Genomic DNA, 22,824 nt, shown 5'->3' with positions numbered 1-22,824 from the left:
CCACCTCGGTGGCCTACCGCACCCCCTCTTTGCACTATAAATTCACAAATATTCCAAAACCCTTCGGGGTTAACCTAGATCAGAAGTTCCACTGCCGCAAGGTCTCTGTATCCACGAAAACCAATCTAGACCCTGTTCCGGCACCCTGCCAGAGGGGAGAATCATCTCCGGTGGCCATCTTCATCATCCCGGCGGCCACCACGATGAGGAGGGAGTAGTCCACCCTCGGGCCTGAGGGTTTCACTACTAGGGAAAAGCCTATACACCGAATCTTACCAGCAGCACGCTTTAAAATAAGGCGCTGCTGCTATGTAGCAGTAGCGCGCGCGAACAAAACTCGCTGCTGAAATAAATATAGCAGTAGCGCGCCCGCTCTAAGACGCGCTACTGCTATAATTCCCACGACGCCGCTGCGAGGCTAGTTCTAGCAGCAGCGCGTTAGCACGAAGAGCGCTACTGCTACGGATCATAGCAGCAACGCATTTCACCAATAAGCGCTACTGCTAAGTTTACTACAAAAATTTAGTCCCACCTCGCTCCGTGAAGAGAGTTTCTACCACCTTAAAATTGTTACTTCTCAAACTTTCACAAGCACTTGGTCTTCATTGAACTCTATGTGTAGAATTTGTGGCCGCAATATGAGTCTTCACCGGTTTCTAAACCGGTGAGGACTCATATTGACAAATCAGATTGTACACAAAAAGATCGTTGATGATCAATGTATTTTTGATGTCTATTTTTACATGCTGACACATAGCAGTAGCTCGTTCCTTGTGAAAGGCGCTACTGCTAGGTAGTTTAGCACTAGCGCCTTTCTCTATAGCGCGCTACTGCTAAGCCATTCCATCTCCCATCCCCACTCTCCTCTATCCGATCCACTCACACTCACTGGATCTCCCCCTCAACCCCCCCTCCGGTCCTCCCCCGTCGCCCCTCCTCCCTCTGCGCCGCCGTCACCTCCTCCTCCTCGTTGGACTCGGTACCGGTCTCCTCCTCCGTCCTCCCTCCACTCGCCGCTAGCCGGCCCCTCCTTGCTCCGCCTTCCTTCTCCCTCCTCCCTCCTCCCTCCTCCATCCACAACCCCTCCTCCCTGCTACATTTTGATTTAGTAGGATAGTTCATATGCAACATTTTGATTTAGTTGATATGATTTAGTTGATTTAGTAGGCTAGTTGATTCAGAACATTTTGATTTAGTTGATTTAGTATGCACCATTTTATTGTTATTTTTTCTGTACATGGATAGCTAGATGCTTTTGTTTTTCTGTAATAAGTTATTTTTTGGTAAAATGTAGGTGCCAATTTAGTTAAATTTGCCACTTGTTTTTTAATCAATTATCTTAGGCAATAGGGGCCAAATTAGATGAAATGTCTTTGTAGGTGGTACCTTGATTTGGTAGATATTTGTGAAAAGTTTTTTTGGCAATAGGTGCCACCGAAATGCTTTGGTTGGTGGTACCTTGTCATCTAATATGTTACTAGATCTTAGGATTATAATTGTCCATCAAATTGCTTCTCGCGGAAGAACCAAAAATATCACATGCTACTGTTTTTCTTTCCTGTGAAGTGGATCGTTAATCCTTTGCTCATATTGCTTTAGGAAAATGGCGCCACCACCACCACCATGTCGACTGTGCAAGTCAAGGTGTGCCAGCTGCCTTGCAACTGGCAAGCTGTTCAGCATCTACTTCCAGCCGAGTTTTCGTCATGCGGTGGTAAGAAATTAGATGAAATGTAACAACTATTTTATTTTTAGTGTTGGCATTACTGCATTGTGTCATTTTGCTTTTTTTAAACAGATCGTCCCATGCAATGTGAGGTTAAAATTCAACAAGCTGACAGGAAACACTGTGACATTTGAGGCTCCTGGGGGGGCATACACTATGGAGGTCGAGAAAGGATGCAATATGTCACAGATTGGAGATGGATGAGCCTGTTTCCTCGCCTGCATGCGTCTTACTGGTGGTGAGTTGATCAGCTTCTCCTTCAGAGCAGAAAGACCCAAGCTGGCTGTCATTTATATCAACCTGGTGGAAGATGATGAAGATGACAAAGATGATGAAGATGACGAAGATGATGAAGATAATGAGGACCCACTCGATGAAGATGATGAGAACCCACTTCATGAAGCCATCGTAGCTCAAAGAATGAGGCTGAGCGAGGAGGAGGTGTGCAACCTATGGGACATAATTCTGCCACGTGATGACTTTGTCGGGGTGCCATTCGTGACCCGCTTGACAAGTACCATGGTCGATCGGCATGAAATGGTATGTTTTACTGACTGTAGTAATTTGATGATATATATATGCTTTATTGTTATACTTACAAATGCAAATTATCCGATGATATGCTTAGTGAATCCGATGATATGCTTAGTGTAGAGTCCAATGATATGCTTTGTGGAATATAGTCGATGCTATGCTTTAGTGTAGAGTCTGGTCACATGCTTATTAGTGTAGAATCCAAGGAACTATTAATAGTGTAGATAATCCATATATACTTATTAGTAGAATTCATGCTTAATTAGTACAAATGCGTAGTACTGTGTCTTTTGGTAGTGTAGAAATCTAGACTTAATAGAAATATATTTGCAAGAGTATGTGCGAGGCTATTTATTAATTGATATGTTTTTCTTATTCAGAAATTGCCAAAGAATCTATCTGTGAGTTGTGGTATCGAGCCTGATGAAGAAGGCTCAGCTGGATTATGACTTACCGCAAGGGGCTCCGTCACCACCTGTACTTACCGCATGGACAGAGACGGTCGCACACACTTAAACTCGGTTGGGTGGAAGAGATTCCTCGTTGGCAAGAATCTTCGTGTTGGACAAGCCATCCTAATTACTATCAGGAACACCCACCGCCCAAGATTGAGGATGATGATCGTCGTCGATATCATCTAGAACTACATATGTGTGTGTGGCTATATCATCTAGAACTACATATGATGATCGTCGTCGATATCATGTAGAACTACATATGATGATCGTCGTCGATATCACCTAGTACTGCTTGAGGATGCATGTTGAGTATATATGAAATTGTTATCTAGTACTCCCTCCATTCCAAATTACTCGTCGTGGTTTTAGTTCAAATTTGAACTAAAACCACGACGAGTAATTTGGAACCGAGGGAGTACTACCTAGTACCTATAATGCTTTATGAAATTGATATCTAGTAGTACATAGTATCTGGAAATTGCAGTTTATTGAAGCTGAAACGGGGTAGGAAGCCGGGGGAAATGATGAAAGATATAGCAGTAGCGCGGGGCTAGGAAATCGCTACAGCTAATTAATAGTAGCGCGTTCCGGAAAAGCGCTGCTGATATAGTCAATAGTAGTAGCGCGGGTACAGACCACGCTACTACTAATAGTTAGCTGTAGCGCCTTATTAGTAGCGCGACTGCCCGCGCTGCTGATAGCCTCAAAACCCGTGCTACTACTAGGGTTTTCCCTAGTAGTGTTTGTACCAGTAGCTATGTGTTTAATCTCTCTCTCTCTCTCTCGTGATCTATATCATGGGCATTGTTAATATAGTCGGATCATATGATGTTTCTCCCCTCTATACTCCTGTTGTGATGAATTGAGTCTTTACCCTTTGAAGTTTTGTCTTGTCGGATTGAATATCCAGAGAATAGAACACATGATATATGTCTTGCGGTATGAATACTTGAGGTGACAATGAGGTATAATATTGATTCACTTGATATGTGTCTTGGCATTCAACTCGCGGATTCCCGCGGTGATATTGGGGTAATCTATGCATAGGGGTTGATGCACATTTTTATTATCTTTTCTCTGACGGAAACTTTGGGGTCTCTTTATAGTTCTTTGTGTGGATTGAGTATCATGAATATGAATTTGCTTTGGTGTTATTCTAGTACGAACTCTAGGATAGATCGAACGGAAAAAATAGCTTTGTGTTATTTAGTACAAACTCTTGAATAGATCAAACGGAAAGAATACCTTTGAGGTGGTTTCGTGCCCTACAAACAATTCCTATCTTTTGTTCTCCGCTAATAGGAACTCGGGAGTGATTCTTTATTGCACTTTGAGGGATAATCATATGATCCAACTATGTTAGCATTGTTGAGAGGTTGCACTAGCGAAAGTACGGACCCTAGGCCTCATTTTAAGCATTGCAATACCGTTTTTGTGCCCGTTTACTATTTGCTACCTTGCTGTTTTTATTTATTCAGATTATAAAAATATATTTCTACCATCAATATTACACTTTTATCACCATCTCTTCACCGAACCAGTGCATCTATACAATTTGCCATTGTATTGGGTGTGTTGGGGACACAAGAGATTTCTTGTATTTGGTTGCAGGGTCGTTTGAGAGAGACCATCTTCATCCTACATCTCCCACAGATTGATAAACCTTAGGTCATCCACTTGAGGGAAAATTGCTACTGTCCTACAAAACTCTGCGCTTGGAGGCCCAACACGTGTCTAAAAGAATAAAGTTGCATAGTAGACATCAAGCTCTTTTCTGGCGCCGTTGCCGGGGAGGTGAGTGCTTGAAGGTATATATTTAGATTTTGCAATCGAATCTTTTAGTTTCTTGTTTTATCACTAGTTTGGTTTATAAAAGAAAACTATAAAAAAATTGAATTAAGGTTGCATCATATTATTGATCATCTTTATGATATCTTTCTTGAAAATGATGGATCGGAAAATTGTGCTCAATTGTTAGAAGAAGAAGTCAATAAAATGCTTGGCACAAAATATTTGAATGATGAGCATGATTGCAATGTTTTTAGTATGAATTCTTTGAATAGCCAAAATGCTAATGATGATTGCACTAGTCGTGACAAAAATGTTTCTTATAAGCATGTCACTTTTTGCGGAATGAATTGGGAGTGCCTTTGCACACCAAAAAGGGAAGATAGATTTTGTAAGAAGCATAAATATTTAGAAACGAAAAGGTTGCAAGAGAGGCTAGATGATTGTGCTGAAAGATTTAATTTTTTTCACCATCCTTGTGAAATTTGCAATGAACGTGGTCATTTAAATCTCCAATGCAAATTCTTTCATGATCAAATCGTGTCTAAAAATTGTGATAACTTGATTATCCTTGAGCATCATATAGAGCTTAGCCTTCTTTTGGGGTATGGAGAGATGAAACGTATAACTAAGGGTATTCCAAAATTTAATCTCAAGGGATTTCTTGATTTTGATCTAGGGGAAATTTATATGTTTTGTGTGACAAATTGCATTGAGAATACTTATATTGCCAACTACCTACAGACAAGAAAACAAATGGAATATGAAGAGAGTACTAATGAAAGGGAAAATGTTTCCCAATACCCTCCTAGTGTTTATTATGATGAATCAGGTAACGAGGAGGATCTTCCTATCCAACCAATCTCATCAATAAGAAGCTTGAAAAGATTAATTAAACCCACACATGGTGTGGTGAGGAAGAAGAAAAGAAGAAAGAATAGAGGTAAAAAGGTATCTCTCCCAAATAATGTTGCTCCCATCACCATCATGCCTCATGAAAGTGAATCAAATATGTTGATGGAGGATGATGATATTGATGATGATTTTGTTATGCCTATTGCTTGCTATGATGATTATGATTGGGAAGATAATGATACTTCTTATAATCTTGGAAATCTTTTTGGCACCAACTTGGGAAATTATGATGATAGCAATTGTTATACCGTTGGTGCTATTCATATTATTAATGATGAGAGTGATTATGCTTATGATATGCCAAGCGACAAGCTTGGGGATTCTATGCTTGATGGGAATGACATGCTTGAGAATTTATTTGCTTCAATTAATGTTTGTCCCAAGCTTGGGGAGGCTATGTTTAATGAAGATGATCTTTTTAGTCCCCCTACTTTGAATGATCAAACTTGCTATGATGGTTGCATGCCTCCTATCTATGATGAGAACAAAGTTGCTACTTATGATGATTATTGTGATGATACTTATGTTATAAAAAGTAGTGATTATTATTGTCATAATTTTGAATATACTTTTACTGAACATTACTCTTTTAATGTGGGAACAATTTATAGTATTCGAGTTTCCTATGATACTCCCACTATTATGAATGAGGATAAAATTGCTTATGTGGAGAGTAATAAATTTTCTATGCTTGTGGATCACCAAAAGAATGCTTTATGTAAATTTGTATTGATGAATCTATTGATGATGCTACTGAAAATTATTATGAGAGAGTAACTTATGATGCATGATGTTCTCTTTATGTTTCAATTCTTATCTTTTATGCGAGCATCATTGAAATCATCATGCCTAGCTTAAAAGGCATTAAAGAAAAGCGCTTGTTGGGAGACAACCCAACACTTTTACCTACTGTTTTTATGTGTTAACATGATTAAGTTACTGTAGTAATCATGTTTTATTGCTTTTGTTTCAATAAAGTGCCAAGTAAAGCCTTTGGGATCATGTTGGGTGATAGTTGATTTGACCCTGCTCAAAAACTGGAAACTTTTGCGCTCACGAAAATAAGTCTCATTTTTAACAGAAGAGTGATTTTGAGTTGATTCTTTTTGCAGAAGTTTAATATAAAAATTTCTCACGTGGTACGAATTTTTTCATAATTGTTTGAGTAGCAGAAGTATGGTTTGAGTACAGATCATTACTGACTGTTCTGTTTTTGACTGATTCTGTTTTCAATGCATAGTTTGCTTGCTTTCTAGTTTCTATGGCTTATATTGCTCAATATAAATTGTGGAAATGATATGCTAAAGTAGTCATTGTGTGAGAACAATTATGAATCTTGTCTTTGACAGTAACAAAAGTGAAAGGGTTTGCTCTTTATCATACTAACCTATCTCACAAAGTTCCGTTAAGTTTTGTGTAATAGAAGTTTTCAAGATTTGGGTGAGATGACGATATGAGGAGAATAAGGAGTGACAAGACCATAAGCTTGGGGATGAACAAAGCACCCCAAGTTAATATCAAAGGAAGATCCAAGCAACTAAGCTTGGGGATGCCCCCGAAGGCATCCCCTCGTTCGTCTCCAACATTATCGGTAACCTCACTTGGAGCTATGTTTTCATTCGTCACATGATACGTGTTTTGCTTGGAGCATCATTTTATTTTGTTAGGATTTGCTTGATGTTATTTATACTAATTTTTTGCATCTTTTATTTCAATAAAAGTGGCAATGATAGCCTTTACTATGCTTATTTTGCAAGTTTACATGTTGCTGTTTCAAAACAGAAAGTTTATCGATGTTGCAAAAATTCCGGAGGAAAGTCAGAATGTGATAAAATGTTGAAACTTTTTTCATAATAAGCTCTGATAAATTTTCTACAGATTGGTAGAATTTCATAATGTTTGGAGTTGAATAAGTATTGATACTCTTGCATTATTTACAGACTGTACTGTTTTGGCAGATTGCTGTTATGTTTGCATTGTTTGCATATGTTTGCTTGTTTAATGATTCTATTTGAGGATAGGAGTATTAAATATGCAGAGGCATTTAGTATGAATGTTGAATAATAATTTTAGTGATTTGCTTCATTAGAGAATGATAAGGTTTTTGCATTGGTTTATACTAACTTATCTCACGAGTTCTTGTTGAGTTTTGTGTGGATGAAGCTTTTGAGATTTAGGAAAGCCGTGATATGAGAGGAATTAAGGAGACACAAAATCTCAAGCTTGGGGATGCCCAAGGCATCCCAAGATAATATTTCAAGAAGTCTCAAGCGTCTAAGCTTGGGGATGCCCCGGTAGGCATCCCACCTTTCTTCACCAACAATTATCGGTTAGTATCGGTTGAACCTAAGTTTTTTGCTTCTTCACATGCTGTGTGCTATTCTTGAAATGTAATTTTATTTTATTTTGCTTGCTGTTTTAATAAAATACTTAGATCAGGTTTTAAATAAGAGAGAGTCCTCACATAGCTATCTATTTACTTAACAACTCGCATGATCTTCACTTATATCTTTTTGGAGTAGTTTGTCATTTACTCTTGTGCTTCACTTATATCCTATGAGTAAATTGTTGAATAAATTGAATGTCATGAAGTTGAAATCATATCATGCCTAGTGGTAGCTTCACATTTGGGTTTAGAAAGTGAAACCTTTTGAGGCTTGACAATCACAATATTGGTCATACAAGCAATTCACGAATAATTAGTATAAGGAAGAGAACTTTCACATGCAAATATACTATCCTAGAAATCTTTTGTGATTGTGAGCCCCCATAAAAATATTATATTCCAAATTTTTTGACGTTGGACAAGGAAGAAAACATAATGATTTATGTTTGTTCATATTCACATAGAAGTTATATTGTCATATATCCTTCAACATGTGGTGCTTGCCCCCATCTTTGCTAGCCAAAAATTCCGCACCAAGTAGAGATACTACTTGTGCATCCAAAAACCCTTAAACCCAAATCTTATTTTTCAAGAGTCCATCATACCTACCTAAGGATTGAGCAAGATCCTTCAAGTAAGTTGTCATCGGTACAATAAGGCAATAAAAATTGCTTCTAAAAGTGTTACACCATTTAGTGTAAGAGAAAATTGAGCGTTGTACGAACTTATGATGGCAAAGCAGTAAAAGCGACAGACTGCATAATAAAGTTACTATCATAAGGGGCAATAAGGGGTTGAGCATACAAACAAATAAGCGCATGGCAACCTCTGCTTCCCTCTGCGAAGGGCCTATCTTTTAAAATTTCAGTATTTATTTTTATGCAAAGAATCAAAGTTATTCTCTCTATTCATTTTTATTTTTTCTCTTTCGGCAAGCATCATGTGGTGAGGAAAGACCTAGGCACATATGTCAAGTTGAATATGGGTAGCATGAGTTATTATTGTTGACATCACCCTTGAGGTGAATACGTTGGGAGGCAAAACAATAAGCCCCTATCTTTCTATGTGTCCGGTTGAAACGTTTTGCTCATGTGTCTGCGGTGAGTGTTAGCAATCATAAAAGACTATATGATGGTTGAGTATGTGGAGCTCTTACTTAGACTCTGTTGAATAAGTTGAATTGCAATTGCTTGGTGACTAAGAACATAGGCTGTTGAGTTTCAAGAGAGTTCATTGTTTGAACCTTAACATGTGAATTGGTTGCTACTATAACATGAGAAGTTTTATAAGAAAGAATTGCTGTTATGATACTAGGAAAAGTGATTGAAATTATCATTGATCAAACTTTTGCACTTTGCTAGCATTTTCACACTTCATAAATTATTTCTTTTATCATTTACCTACTCGAGGACGAGTAGGAATTAAGCTTGGGGATGCTGATACGTCTCCGACGTATATATATTTATGAAGTATTCATGCTGTTATTTATCATTCTTGGATGTTTTACAATCATTTTATAGCAACTTTATATCATTTTTTGGGACTAACCTATTGACCCTGTGTCAGTTGCTGGTTTTTGCTTGTTTTTTACATCGCAGGAAATCAATACCAAACGGAGTCCAAACGCAACGAAACTCCACGGAGATTTTTTATGGACCAGAAGGAACCCAATGGGCCAGAGCTGCACCTGGGGCATGGCCCGAGGGGGGCACAACCCACCAGGGTGTGCCAGGCCCCCTGACGCGCCCAGGTGGGTTGTGCCCACCTCGGTGGCCTCCCGCACCCCCTCTTTGCACTATAAATTCCCAAATATTCCGAAACCCTTCAGGGTTAACCTATATCAGAAGTTTCGCCGCTGCGAGGTCTTTGTATCCACGAAAACCAATCTAGACCCCGTTCCGGCACCCTGCCGAAGGGGGGAATCATCTCCGGTGGCCATCTTCATCATCCCGGTGGCCACCCCAATGAGGAGGGAGTAGTCCACCCTCGGGGCTGAGGGTTTGTACCAGTAGCTATGTGTTTAATCTCTCTCTCGTGATCTATATCATGGGCTTTGTTAATATAGTCGGATCATATGATGTTTCTCCCCTCTATACTCTTGTTGTGATGAATTGAGTCTTTACCCTTTGAAGTTTTGTCTTGTCGGATTGAATATTCAGCGAATATAACACATGATATATGTCTTGCGGTATGGATACTTGAGGTGACAATGAGGTATGATATTGATTCACTTGATATGTGTCTTGGCATTCAACTCGCGGATTCCCGCGGTGATATTGGGGTAATTTATGCATATGGGTTGATAAACGTTTTTATTATCTTTTCTTCGACAGAAACTTTGGGGTCTCTTTATAGTTCTTTGTGTGGATTGAGTATTATGAATATGAACTTGCTTTGGTGTTATTCTAGTATGAACTCTAGGATAGATCGAACGAAAAAATAGCTTTGTGTTATTTTAGTACGAACTCTTGAATAGATCGAACGGAAAGAATAGCTTTGAGGTGGTTTCGTGCCCTACAAACAATTCCTATCTTTTGTTCTCCGCTAATAGGAACTCGGGAGTGATTCTTTATTGCACTTTGAGGGATAATCATATGATCCAACTATGTTAGCATTGTTGAGAGGTTGCACTAGCGAAAGTACGAACCCTAGGCCTCATTTTAAGCATTGCAATACCGTTTTTGTGCCCGTTTACTATTTGCTACCTTGCTGTTTTTATTTATTCAGATTATAAAAATATATTTATACCATCAATATTACACTTTTATCACCATCTCTTCGCCGAACTAGTGCACCTATACAATTTGCCATTGTATTGGGTGTGTTGGGGACACAAGAGATTTCTTGTATTTGGTTGCAGGGTCGTTTGAGAGAGACCATCTTCATCCTACAGCTCCCACGGATTGATAAACCTTAGGTCATCCACTTGAGGGAAAATTGCTACTGTCCTACAAAACTCTGCGCTTGGAGGCCCAACACGTGTCTACAAGAATAAAGTTGCGTAGTAGACATCAGATGGCAAAGTGAACAATGGTATATTTCATATACATGTTATTGATGTGTACGTTACTAATGCTCGTAGTAGTGCCTGGGTATTTGATACCGGTTCGGTTGCTCATATTTGTAACTCGAAATAGGGGCTACGGATTAAATGAAGATTGGCGAAGGACGAGGTGACGATGCGCGTCGGGAATGGTCCCAAGGTTGATGTGATCGCCGTCGGCACGCTACCTCTACATCTACCTTCAGGATTAGTTTTAGACCTGAATAATAGTTATTTGGTGACAGCATTGAGCATGGACATTATATCTGGATCTTGTTTAATGCGAGACGGTTATTCATTTAAATCAGAGAAAAATGGTTGTTCTATTTATATAAGTAATATCTTTTATGGTCATGCACCCTTGAAGAGTGGTCTATTTTTGTTGAATCTCGATCGTGGTGATACACATATTCATACACTACAAAAAAAGACACATCCGTGAAATTTTGGGCCGAACGATTTTTTTCTGTCATACATATGACACTTCTATGACGATAATTGTGACAAAACCTGGTATCATCATAGATGTGGTGGGCTCCTACTTCTATGACAAAAAATCATGACAGAAAATGGGCTTTTCGTCCTGGGCGGGCCGGAGACGCAGCTGCATGACATTCTTTGGGCCGTCCATGACGGAAAAAACAGTGGTAGAAGCGAGGGGGAGGAAAATTTCGGGGAGTTCCCGGTTACGGTGGGAGGTCGGGGGCCGAGCGATGCGCGTTTCTCTCGTACACGTACGCGCGTGTGTGCGAGGCGTTGGCTCTAACTGAACCCGAGCGAGGCGTTGGGCTCTAACTGAACCCGAGCGATTGCACTGCAGGCTACGCGTTACTGAACCTGAGCGGTCGATCGATGGCTGTTAACTGAACCCGATGGAGCGATTCGTTCGCTACTGCTGCTAACTGAAGCCGATCGATTGGATGAACAGTGAGCATTGCGGGGGGGGGGGGGGGGGGGGTTGGATGAACAGTGAGCGGTGGTGTTGCCTCTGGATGAACAGGACCCCGTGGTGTGGTGGAGGGCTGAATGAACAGTAGACGGTGGAGGGGCGCCCGTGGAGGGGTGGTTGAACAAGACCCCGTGGTGTGGAGGGCTGGATGAACAGTAGACGGTGGAGGGGTGCCAGTGGAGGGGTGGTTGAACAGTAGCCGGTGGAGTAGCGCGCGGTGGAGGCTGGATGAACAGGAGCCCGTGGAGGCTGGAGGAGGTCGACGGTAGCCCGTGGAGGCTGGAGGAGATCGACGGTGGAGATGAACAGTATCCCGTGGAGTCCCGTTTTTGCGGTACGCCACACCCCTCCCGATGAATAGGACCCCCGTTTCGACCGTAGGAGGTCCGTTTCGTCCGTTTTGCGGTACGCCACACCCCTCCCGATCAACAGGACCCCCGTTTCGACCATAGGACGTCCGTTTCGTCCGTTTTGCGGTACGCCACACCCCTCCCGATCAACATGACCCCCGTTTCGACCGTAGGAGGTCCGTTTCGTCCGTTTTGCGGTACGCCACACCCCTCCCGATCAACAGGACCCCCGTTTCGACCGTAGGAGGTCCGTTTCCTCCGTTTTGCGGTACGCCACACCCCTCCTGATCAACAGGACCCCGTTTCGAACGTAGGAGGTCCGTTTCCTCCGTTCTGCGGTACGCCAGGCCTCGTTTCCATCGCCTGTTCCGTCCAAGCCCTCCCGATGAACACGGCCACGCATTCCGTTCCGACAAAGCCAGTTGGCTCCCACGCGTTCCGTTGCCTCCCGATGAACACGACGCATTCCGTTGCCTCCCGATGAACACGACGCATTCCGTTGCCTCCCCATGAACACGACGCATTCCGTTGCCTCCCCATGAACACGACACATTCCGTTGCCTCCCCATGAACACGATGACGACGCTGTTTCTTCGTTCCGACCCAGCCATGTACACGAGCCTTGGCCGTACGTATGCGCGAGTAGGCGTTCGAGACCCTGCCCGTATGTACACATACGTGGCCGTATTTTCTTTCTTGCACCCTGGCCGCTGTACGTACGTGTACATGCTACGTGCGCGCCTCTACTACGACACGTGCGCGCCTCTACATCGACCAGTATGTACGTACACGTTCGCGACCAGAATGACAACGCTATGTACGTTTCGACCAGGTGGGTCCCGACTGTCAGGCACTTCCTTGCCTGCGAAGATGTAGCTGGTGGGTCCCACCAGCCAGGGGGGCGAATCATTTTGTTTGTTTTGCCCGGACGCACTTCCTTGCGTGCGAAGGTGTAGTTGCTGGGTCCCAGCAGTCAGGGGGGCGAATCATTTTTTTGCCCGGACGCACTTCCTTGCGTGCGAAGGTGTAGCTGGTGGGTCCCAGCAGTCGGGGGGCGAATCGTTTTTTTCTGGACACACTTCCTTGCATGCGAAGATGTAGCTAGTGGGTCCCAGCAGTCAGGGGGGTGAATCGTTTTTTTCCGGATGCACTTCCTTGCGTGCGAAGATGTAGCTCGTGGGTCCTAGCAGTCAGGGGGCCAATCATTTTTTCGTGAAATACGGTGGCCCGTCCGGTGGGTCCCCGCTGTCAGGTGGAGGAATAATTATTTTGCGTGTAATAAGGAGGCACTTCCTTGCGGCTGTCATGGACCCAGCTGTCAGCCTCTCCACGTATAGTCCATGTCCGATGGAAGTCGTTCCTTGACCACGTTGACCACGCCGCGCCGAGAGCACCAGGGCGGTGGAGGACGGCGAGGCCTAGGAAGGGGATGACGCGGAGCCGGGGAAGACGCGGCAGTGGATGCACACGCGGAGAGGAGTACGAGGGTTCACTGGTTCGGCTGCGCTGCCATCGCCGCAGAATAACAGGGGGTGTGGGTGAGTGGAGGGATGGCCTGGCCAGCGGTGGGAGTAGTAGGGGGCGGTGAGGCCTCCGCGGCAGCACAACCGGCCACGGGAGGCAGGAGCAGGCGGCACGACCGGCACTGCTTTGGGCGACTGGAGCAAGAAGACCAGAGGTTGAAGAAGCACGACGGTCGTTGGATGGACATCGTACGGTCACTGCAGCTAGAATCGTTTATATTGACTAAGTTGACAAAGCCCTTGGTACGTCAACTTAGTAGGCCCACAGGTCAGCTTCCGAAACGGTGCGCCCTAGATGTCAGGGGGAGGAATCATTTTTTGGGCGGGTGAAGCTAGAATATCCGAGATTGAAGAAGAAGCACGACATCCGTTGGATGGACATCCAACGGCCACTGCTGCTAGAACCGTGTGTTGACTATAAGTTGACAAAGCCTTGCATACGCGTCAACTCTGTTTTTTAGGGGATGCGTCAACTTAGTAAGGCCAGAAGTGTGTGACAGAGAACTTATAGCCCATTTGAGATTTGTAAGAATGTGTAGCCCATTTTTGAATTCTAATAGAATTTACTACAACCCATTTACAGTTTGTTAACAGTACAGCCCATTTCAACCAACCGTTCAAAACAGAATTCAATAAAATTTCCCACATTTTGATGGGATCCAAAATATTTTTATCCCGAAATTTCTAGTGAGATTAAATACAATTTCAATATAAATTTATATTACGTAAAAATCCAACGAAACATTGCGCTCGCAATAATTAATGAAATTAAAATTTTCAATATCCAAAAATAATATTTTATAAAGTAATCACGTGTTTGGTGCATTTTTTATAGTTACTGCCCAGTTTTTATAATTACATCCCATTTATTATTTCTTAAAGCCCATTTTCTTGTTAAGCCTAATGCATCCCTCCTAGGAAAGATTTGCAGCCCAGCGGGGCGGAGAATAACAACTTGACCTTGCCTGGGTATTCCTAAAAAAAAGTATAGCTGGGCTAGCCATTTTCAGCTTGAAAAAAAATTAATATCTGGGCTGGATATCTGGCCTGGGCTAGACGGGCCACAGCCCGCCCAGTTAATACCTGCAGCGATGTTTTCGTTGTTGTTCAGAGGAGAAAAATTAATATCTGGGCTAAACATCGAAAAACTCTGCAATGCTCACACCTCAAAAACACAAATACCGCTCGAGCTACTTGGTCCCAGTTGTCGGCCGCTTCTTGTGCAATTCTCTTGTTTATTGACTACTACATAGGTTGACAATGGTGTGGGACCGTGATGTCAGGAAACCAGGAGGAAGAAAAATAAATTATAGTTATATATATATATATATATAAAATAAGGAGGCAGTTGCGTACGTGAGGCTATGGACCTGGTGGGTCCCCATTGTCATGCTCTCCAAGTAAAGTCATCTCCTTGCCCGCGCGCGCTTTCCGCTCGAAACAGTCAGCGCCGCCCGCCCTGCTTCCCGGTGCAGGCGATTGCTCGGCCTTCAAACAACACAAGTGCCGTCCGTCCGTCCATCTGCCGCCCACATTAATGATACGCGGTTGCCGAGGCGGCTACTCCGGCGGCACACGTCCGTCCCTCCGCCCGCCCACCATTGCTATATAAACTGCTGCGCCGGCCATAGCCGCAGTCATCCGCATCCGCTCCCTTTCTCCTGTCCACACCACTACTGCCCACCATGGCTTCCTCGCGCTCCAGCGCTCTTCGGGACGGGCGGACGACGGACCACAAGGAGATGGCAGCCATTGCTGCCGACTGGCTGGCCGGCAGGCTGCCGGAGGACGACGATGTCCCAATGGAGAACATGGTAGTCGACGATCCGGCGCCAACCCCCTCCTCTGCGCCATCCTCGCCGGTGCATTGCACCATGACCATCGGCAAGGCCCGTGCCCAATATATGGACAGGGTGAGGCAGATGCGTGAGGAGCAGTTCCGGGAGGCGCAGACCGATGCCGCTTACAACCACCATCTCCTCCAGGAGCACCTGCAGGCGGAGGAGCAGATCACCGCGGAGCGGGCGGAGCAGGAGGCGCTGCTCGACTCGTACCGCTCCACCCGCAAGGGCCGCCTCAAGCGCTGGCGGTACCGCATGCGGGTGGCGGAGGCTGCGGGCGCCTACAAAGAGGCTAGCAAAGAGGGCGATGAAGCGGGTGAGGCGCTGTTTGGCGAGACCAAGGACGAGGCAGAGGACCATGCCGGCTCCGACGAGTCCCCGCTCTGCTGGCATCGACGAGGCCCTGCTCCGTCGAGGCCCCGCGGCGCCAACAACGAGGCAAAGGACACCGCCGGCTCCGCCGAGGCCCTGCCCCGCCAACAACGAGGTAGAGGACATCGACGGCTCAGCCGAGGCCCCACCCTGCCGGCAACATGGGGGAGGATTTCCACCACTCTACTGAGGCACCGCCCGCCGGCAACGAGACAGAGGACATCGCCGGCTCCGCCGAGGCCCCGCCCCGCTGCCAACAAGGTCGCGCGACACAGAAAACGAGGAAGAGTAGAACACGGTAGGTCGCCGCCGCTCGGGTCCAAGTATGGCCACCGCTGCTACCCTCCGGTTGAAGCTAAGCTAGGAGGGTTGACCATGGACGGCCGGTTAGCTTCTTGGCGGCGACGTGGAGTCGGAGAGCTGCGCTGGAGAAGAACACTGCTTCTACTTAACTGCTGGTGCAGTTGGCTGACTGACACGTGGGCCCAACAGGCCACATGTCAGTTACGCAACTGCACCTGCAGTTAAGTAACTGAAACTTCTGTTCGGCTCAGCGGGACACAGGTGGGTAGCTTCGGTTAATTAATTATACCTCCAGCGCACCCCTTTTTAGTTGAAGAATGTATGAAATGTAATGAAATCCGGCATGTTTATATGAAATCCGACCGTGTATGAATGAATTTATTTCGATTAGTTCGAATTCCTGTATCACTGGCATTGGATGAACATGCAAAACAATACGTACTAGCATTATTCCCAGGGTGATCACCTCGTTTGCAGCAGTTTCACATGTACTCCCTCCGGTCCTTTCTAGTCGTGCATACAAGTTTTGTCTGCAGTCAAAGTATCTCTACTTTGACCAATCTTATACAAAAAAGTATGCACTTTCACAATGTGCGAAGTAAAAAGGAACAGAAGGAGTGTAAAGAGTTTGAGCAGCTTTTTAGCATTCTGTACATTGCAATCAAACACACAGGCCTGGCAATTCATAGAGAACATTCAAAACAATCGATGATTATGCATCTGAGTGACTCACATGTCAGAGGCAATATTTACTTCTCAACTAAAGAATAAAGAAAAAATTGATCGACGCTGCTGACAGCAAAGGGCGTCCCATTCGAAAATATCAAACACATGTCTTGCTAAAATCAATGAGCAAAATTTGACAAGGTTGTCCCATTCCAAAATATCAAATGCCTACGATTGTGGAATGGGCAGGGTTTGCCATCAGTTCGGACATTGACATGGCACCTCGTGCTAAATAAACCAGCTGTTCTTTTTGTGCAGTTCCACCAAAATCAACCAAATTCGCGCGTAGCTTGTATGATTTCGCCCTTATATGTTGCAACGCCTTGAACTTATCGGCACCTCCTTTCTTGTGGTGGAAATGAATGATTCGATGTATTCATGAACATTTTGTGCAGTTCCCATTGAAATCAAGTTGAGCACCCCTGTTTGCACAAATACAAAAAAAGTGATTAGTATAAAGCAAACTGTACCATGAATTGACAGTTTCAACAGGCACATACATGGTCCATGTAGAGCACACGTTTAGAAAAATGGAACTCACCAGAAAGAATCCTAGAACAACATTGTACTCGCGCATCACAGCAAAAAAATGGAGATTTGTCAGTTCTTCTGAGCTGAAGTTAGTTTGGTCTTGTGGGGAGTAATGTAACCATCTTTCAACTGCTCCTTCTGATGAGAAGATAGACATGGCTTCTTCATCCTGGCATAATCGGAACTAGTCACGTCACGTACTCCATATTCTTCTTCAGAGGAATATGATCCTGTTGTGCAAAGACAAGAGGACTACTAAATGCTAGCATCCCTGTTTGCTCGAAAAAAAGGAAAGGAAATATGTAAAACAGCACAGATGAAGCACTTCTCAAGGACAATACCACTTTTTCATGACAGTATCTAAACAGTAGCACAACACCAATAGAGATGACAAAGCTCAATCATATGGATGAAATCAGTGGGCGAGTACCAACCTTTGTCAGGAGGCTTATTGTGTAGAGCATACAGATGAAGCACTTCTCCGGAACCATCTGTTGCTATCTACGGTGGTGGCCATGCTTACTATATACTCCTCGATTAGTTTAATGTTTCCAACATCTTCTTGTGCAGTTCCACTAAAATATATGGTATCTTCAAAGAAGATCCCTCTTTGCACAAGTAGAGATAATTACATATTACATTAAGAGTGGCATCAAATCAGTGGCAAAACAATTGCTCGTTCCAGCCATAGTAATAAATTAAGATGCAAAACTATATCATTACTTGTGTCATCACAGTTCCAGTGCTTCATTACAGCACCGGGAGTTGATTTTTGTTTTTCTTCCGCTTGTTCTTCCCCTTCATCACTTGGTTCAATAACAGACAAGCTTCGCCTTCAATGTAAGATTTGGCATGTCAATTAGGGAGCACAAGTATAGTACTAAACTTAATTTTTTGATGAAAGTGGCAAAATACAGGCCAGCAGTTGTGAAATATCCTTATCTTACCTCAATGGGATATTACGGTGCACATACAGATTGGAAGTCTTGTCTCCATTTCTGCAGTTCACTAAAATCAAGAAACATTATCGTACAAGTAGCACAACATATGCAAGCACACTGCAGAATCATGTGAAAGAAGGCTAGTACTGACCTCTCATGATGCGGAATTCAAACAACTCACAAGAAGAAGATCTGAACCAAATTCGCCTTGATGGATAGGAAGTAAGATCTCCTCTTGTGCAGTTCCACTAAGATCAAGCAATCAAGCAACGTTGTCGGTGTGACATTTTGGTTGAACTGCACAAAACACTCTTAAAACAAAAGTGTTTTGTGCAGTGCAACAAAAGGTCACAATGGCAACGAGGTGAAGTAGATAACCCTGTTTACACAGAGGTGCAAAGGAAACAATTAGTGGTCAATAACGGTGGATGACACAGAAGCCAACAAAAAGAAGCATCTACCTTATCTAAATGGGAAAGAAAGCAAGACAGTAGCATTTCTCAAAAGGTGGCATTGATTAATATTAACATAGAGATTATATTAACAATAAAATTCAATAAACATGTAATTTGCTTTTAACTGTGGCATTGCATCAATTTTCCAGCGGCATTATTAGAGGGTGTTTGTTTACAGGGACATTTTGGTGTAGGGACTAAAAAAACTCCATGTCAGTCCCATCTAAACCAAACAGGAGGGACTTTTAGGGACTAAAAGTGGGCATTTGGGACTAAAGAAAGAAGACCCCGAGGGAGTCTTTTTGGGACTTTTTTCCAACAGTTGCCCCTGCCACGCATCGCACCTTGTCTCTATTAGTTCATTACTAGGGGTAACATGGTCTTTTAGCATGTCATTTAATAACCTCTAGTCCATGTTTAGTCCCTGGAACCAAGCAGGTAGGGACTAGGGAGTTTTTAACCAAACAGGGCCTTAGATTAACAACAGCTAATGAGTTGCACGGGACAGTGGACGCACCAGCACCATGTGCATCTACCGATGTACTGTGGTCATGCACAGTCTGTTGCAACAGAGAACAAACAACCAAGGAGCATATTTGTGTTGGTCCCAGTTTTGTTATCTTTAGACACCTTTCCCTATGTGAGCGCAGCAAATCTAGTCCTGCTCAAACTCTACAGCCTTGTCCCTTCCTTTCCTTTTTGAACTAGTACTTTCGCCCCTTCCTTTCCTCTTTGAACCACGTCCTAGATTTATGCGATACAACTTTCCCCACTACTTTGCCCCATTCCTTTCCTCTTTGAACCACGTCCTAGATTCATGCTATACAACTTTCCCCCTTCATTTCCTCTTTGAACCACGTCCTAGATTCATGCTATATACAACTTTTCCCACTACTTTCCCCCACTCCTTTCCTCTTTGAACCACGTCCTAGATTCATGGTATACATGCAGCTTGAGAAATGCATGTGGAGTAAGTAAATTATACCTTAAGGTTCTTGGGGCGTGGTTCGGTGGGCGACGGGACGACGGCGAAGAAGAAGGGGTCGGAGGCCCTCCCGCGCCGCCGCTGGGTTGAAAGTGAACAGCTGCGCCGGTAGTCCCTCGCCGACGGCAACAGTGTTAAGCCTCCTTCCCTTCCCGGCGGATGGATCCTGCCGGCTCTTTGAGCAGCAGTGAGGGGAGAGAGAGGCCAACGAAGTCTTGTTTAGATCTGGAGAGGGCGAGAGAGTGTGAAGAGAGCAACTACAAGCGCTGAGGCTCCAGCGGGAGAGGGCGAGAGAGTGTGAAGAGAGCAACTACAAGCGCTGAGGCTCCAGTGTGTATATATATACTGGAGAGAGAGTGTGAAGTGTGCAAACCCTAGAAAACATTTTGACCAGTCAAAGAACCTCCTGGCACAAATTATGCTCAAGTGTAGTTATCGAACCCGAGACCTCAAGTTTGATGAGCGAACAGGCTAACCAGCTACACAACCCTCCCGTTATGTTCAACGAGAGGGAAATAACCTTTTATACATTCCTGCATTCGTGTGACAAGCATGCCGTGTTTTTTTGTGTGTGTGTGGGAGTCATTGGGATTTCAATCATAATCGTGTCATGTGGCTTTGGTGGTAAGACTATCCACAGTGGTGCAGAAATAATGCAGCCTTAGTCACCTTACCTCTCTCCACATAGTACGTTGGGTCCCACCAGTCAGAGGGTGAAACAAACAAATTAATAAGAAAAATTAAAAGCGCCAGCGGTGCATCTTACCTCACACATCTCGCTACTGCTCGGGAACACTGTCCAATTGATCCCTCTGTTTGCTCACGTACTATTTTAAGTGAATCCTTATTATAACATGCACACAAATTTTGGGCACTTGTATTCGACTTAAGTTAGTGTGCCACCGTATCTCGTATACTTACTACTCCCTCCGTCTAGGTGTAATAAGTCACGTTAGAAGGTGCAACGGGACCAAGGTGCGTGCGTGTGCGTGTGTGTGTGTGTGTGTGTGTTTAACAGCATGTGTGTGTTAGAGAGAGCGACAGATCGACCTACTCCTACAGAGAGATGTTGTGTAGTGTAAGATTTTAGCCGCGAGAGTCGGTGCATCCTCTCGTTTCCGGGCGTGTCCGGTAGGGACATGCGGACAGCTGCCACGCCCGCTCCTGACCAGCCTGGCCCACCCAAAGCCCCTCCATCGCCCGCGCGCGCTTCCCGCCCTAAATGGTCAACGCCGCTCCAAAGAATCGGTGCCGCATTCATGCCCGGGCAGAGCGGACGCGACCTCTCACTGGCGCAAGAGTGATGGTTGCTTCATCCGTCCAACTTACTGCTGGGTCTATGTGATTTGACGGCTCATTGGTCTTTATTACTGAGGTGGTAGGACTGCTGGATGTCCCACGCTTTCGGCGAAAGGAGGTACTACTAGTAGATTACAATTTTCTCCATTCTTACAGCGGAGGCGTGCAAGAGCAGTGAAAACACGCAGGCTCAGTGATTACATGGCCCACCTCACACTATCACCGTGCGACACCTAACTCTTTACATAGTACTCCCTCCGTTCCTAAATATTACTAGATGAGTCCCCGCGCGTTGCCGCGGAATAGCGGTATATCTCTCTGCGCAAAATTATCGATTTCATAGAACTAAAAAAAACTCTATAACCGCATGACAAATGTGGTAGCCAAACTAAATAAACTCCCATCATCATTTAGATCATCCCACGTAAGGAAAAAAGATCAGCCAACTCCTACTGCATAATGGGATTATATTTTTCTTTTTGACATGTTAATGGGACTTAAAAGCTCACTTACATGCATGCTACCGGTGCATGCTTGCATGCAGACATGTTGATGTGATTTAAAACCCACTCACATGCATGTGCCATGGTATTTCTGCATGCTTGCATGTGGCTTAGTGCGGAGCCTCTCAACGTCTAGATCAGACGGCTATTATGGACTGATTTACTTCATCTAACGGCTACATCAATTTTGATGATGTGGCTCAAGGAGAGGATAGAGAATTCCTAGTAGTGGGGGCTAGCTATTACTAGTAGATAAGTCTTTGTAGAGATTCCACTACATACGGAACAAAATGAATGAATCTACACTTAAAATGCATCTATATACATCCGCATGTGGTTCATGGTGAAATCTCTACAAAGACTTATATTTAGGAACGGAGGAAATACTAGTATAGTACGTACTGTAATTTATCAGCGAGATAAATTTGTATAATGCTATGAAGCTTCCAACTTCTGTTACATGTATCTTGCGTCCAAGGTTGCCCGTTGCAACATTTCATCAAATACAAAGGAGACTAACATGCATGCTATTGCATCTCAATGATTGACAGATCATAGCAAATATGTACTCCCTCCATTCCAAAATAAGTGTCTCAACTTTGTGCAAACTTTAGTACAAAGTTGTACTACTACTAAAGTTGACACTTATTTTGGAACAGAGGCAGCTAAAGAAAAAAAGATCCATGCAGTCCCTAGCCCTTGAACCGTGAACCCTGACCAGGCTTCAATTTGCTGGCAATGTTCGAGCTTCCTAATAAATGAAGTTTGCAACCTTTTGACCATCGGATCATTTTGTGCAGTTTCACCAAAATCGAGATGAGCATCCCTGTGGCAAAGAAATTGAAGAAGCGTGATTAGAATAAGATTACTGGGACTAGTTGATGAGACATAAACTCATCACAAATACAGTACGTAGAAGCCAGTAGAGGTATGTGCGGGGCAAAGAAGTAGAGAAATATCCACAGGGAGTGATGTGGGCAGCTGGAGCAGTGGTGCAAGCCTGCTGTAAAGGGAGTTGTACCTGAGGGACGTAGCTCAACCTTGAGGAGGGCAACAAGAGGCGGCAACTGCCCACGTCGCGGCAGTGAGCAAGGGACGAAGGCAACCTCATCGGCTTTGTGAGAGAGAACGGCGGGGACCCCTGATCGGGACGTGCCGACAGTGGGTTTTCGCTGTCGGCGACGGCCACCGCATCT

This window comes from Aegilops tauschii, chromosome 4, assembly GCF_002575655.3.
Source record: "Aegilops tauschii subsp. strangulata cultivar AL8/78 chromosome 4, Aet v6.0, whole genome shotgun sequence".
NCBI lineage: Eukaryota > Viridiplantae > Streptophyta > Magnoliopsida > Poales > Poaceae > Aegilops > Aegilops tauschii.
The sequence above is the reverse complement of the archived record's forward strand: the minus strand, read 5'-3'. Positions refer to the sequence as shown.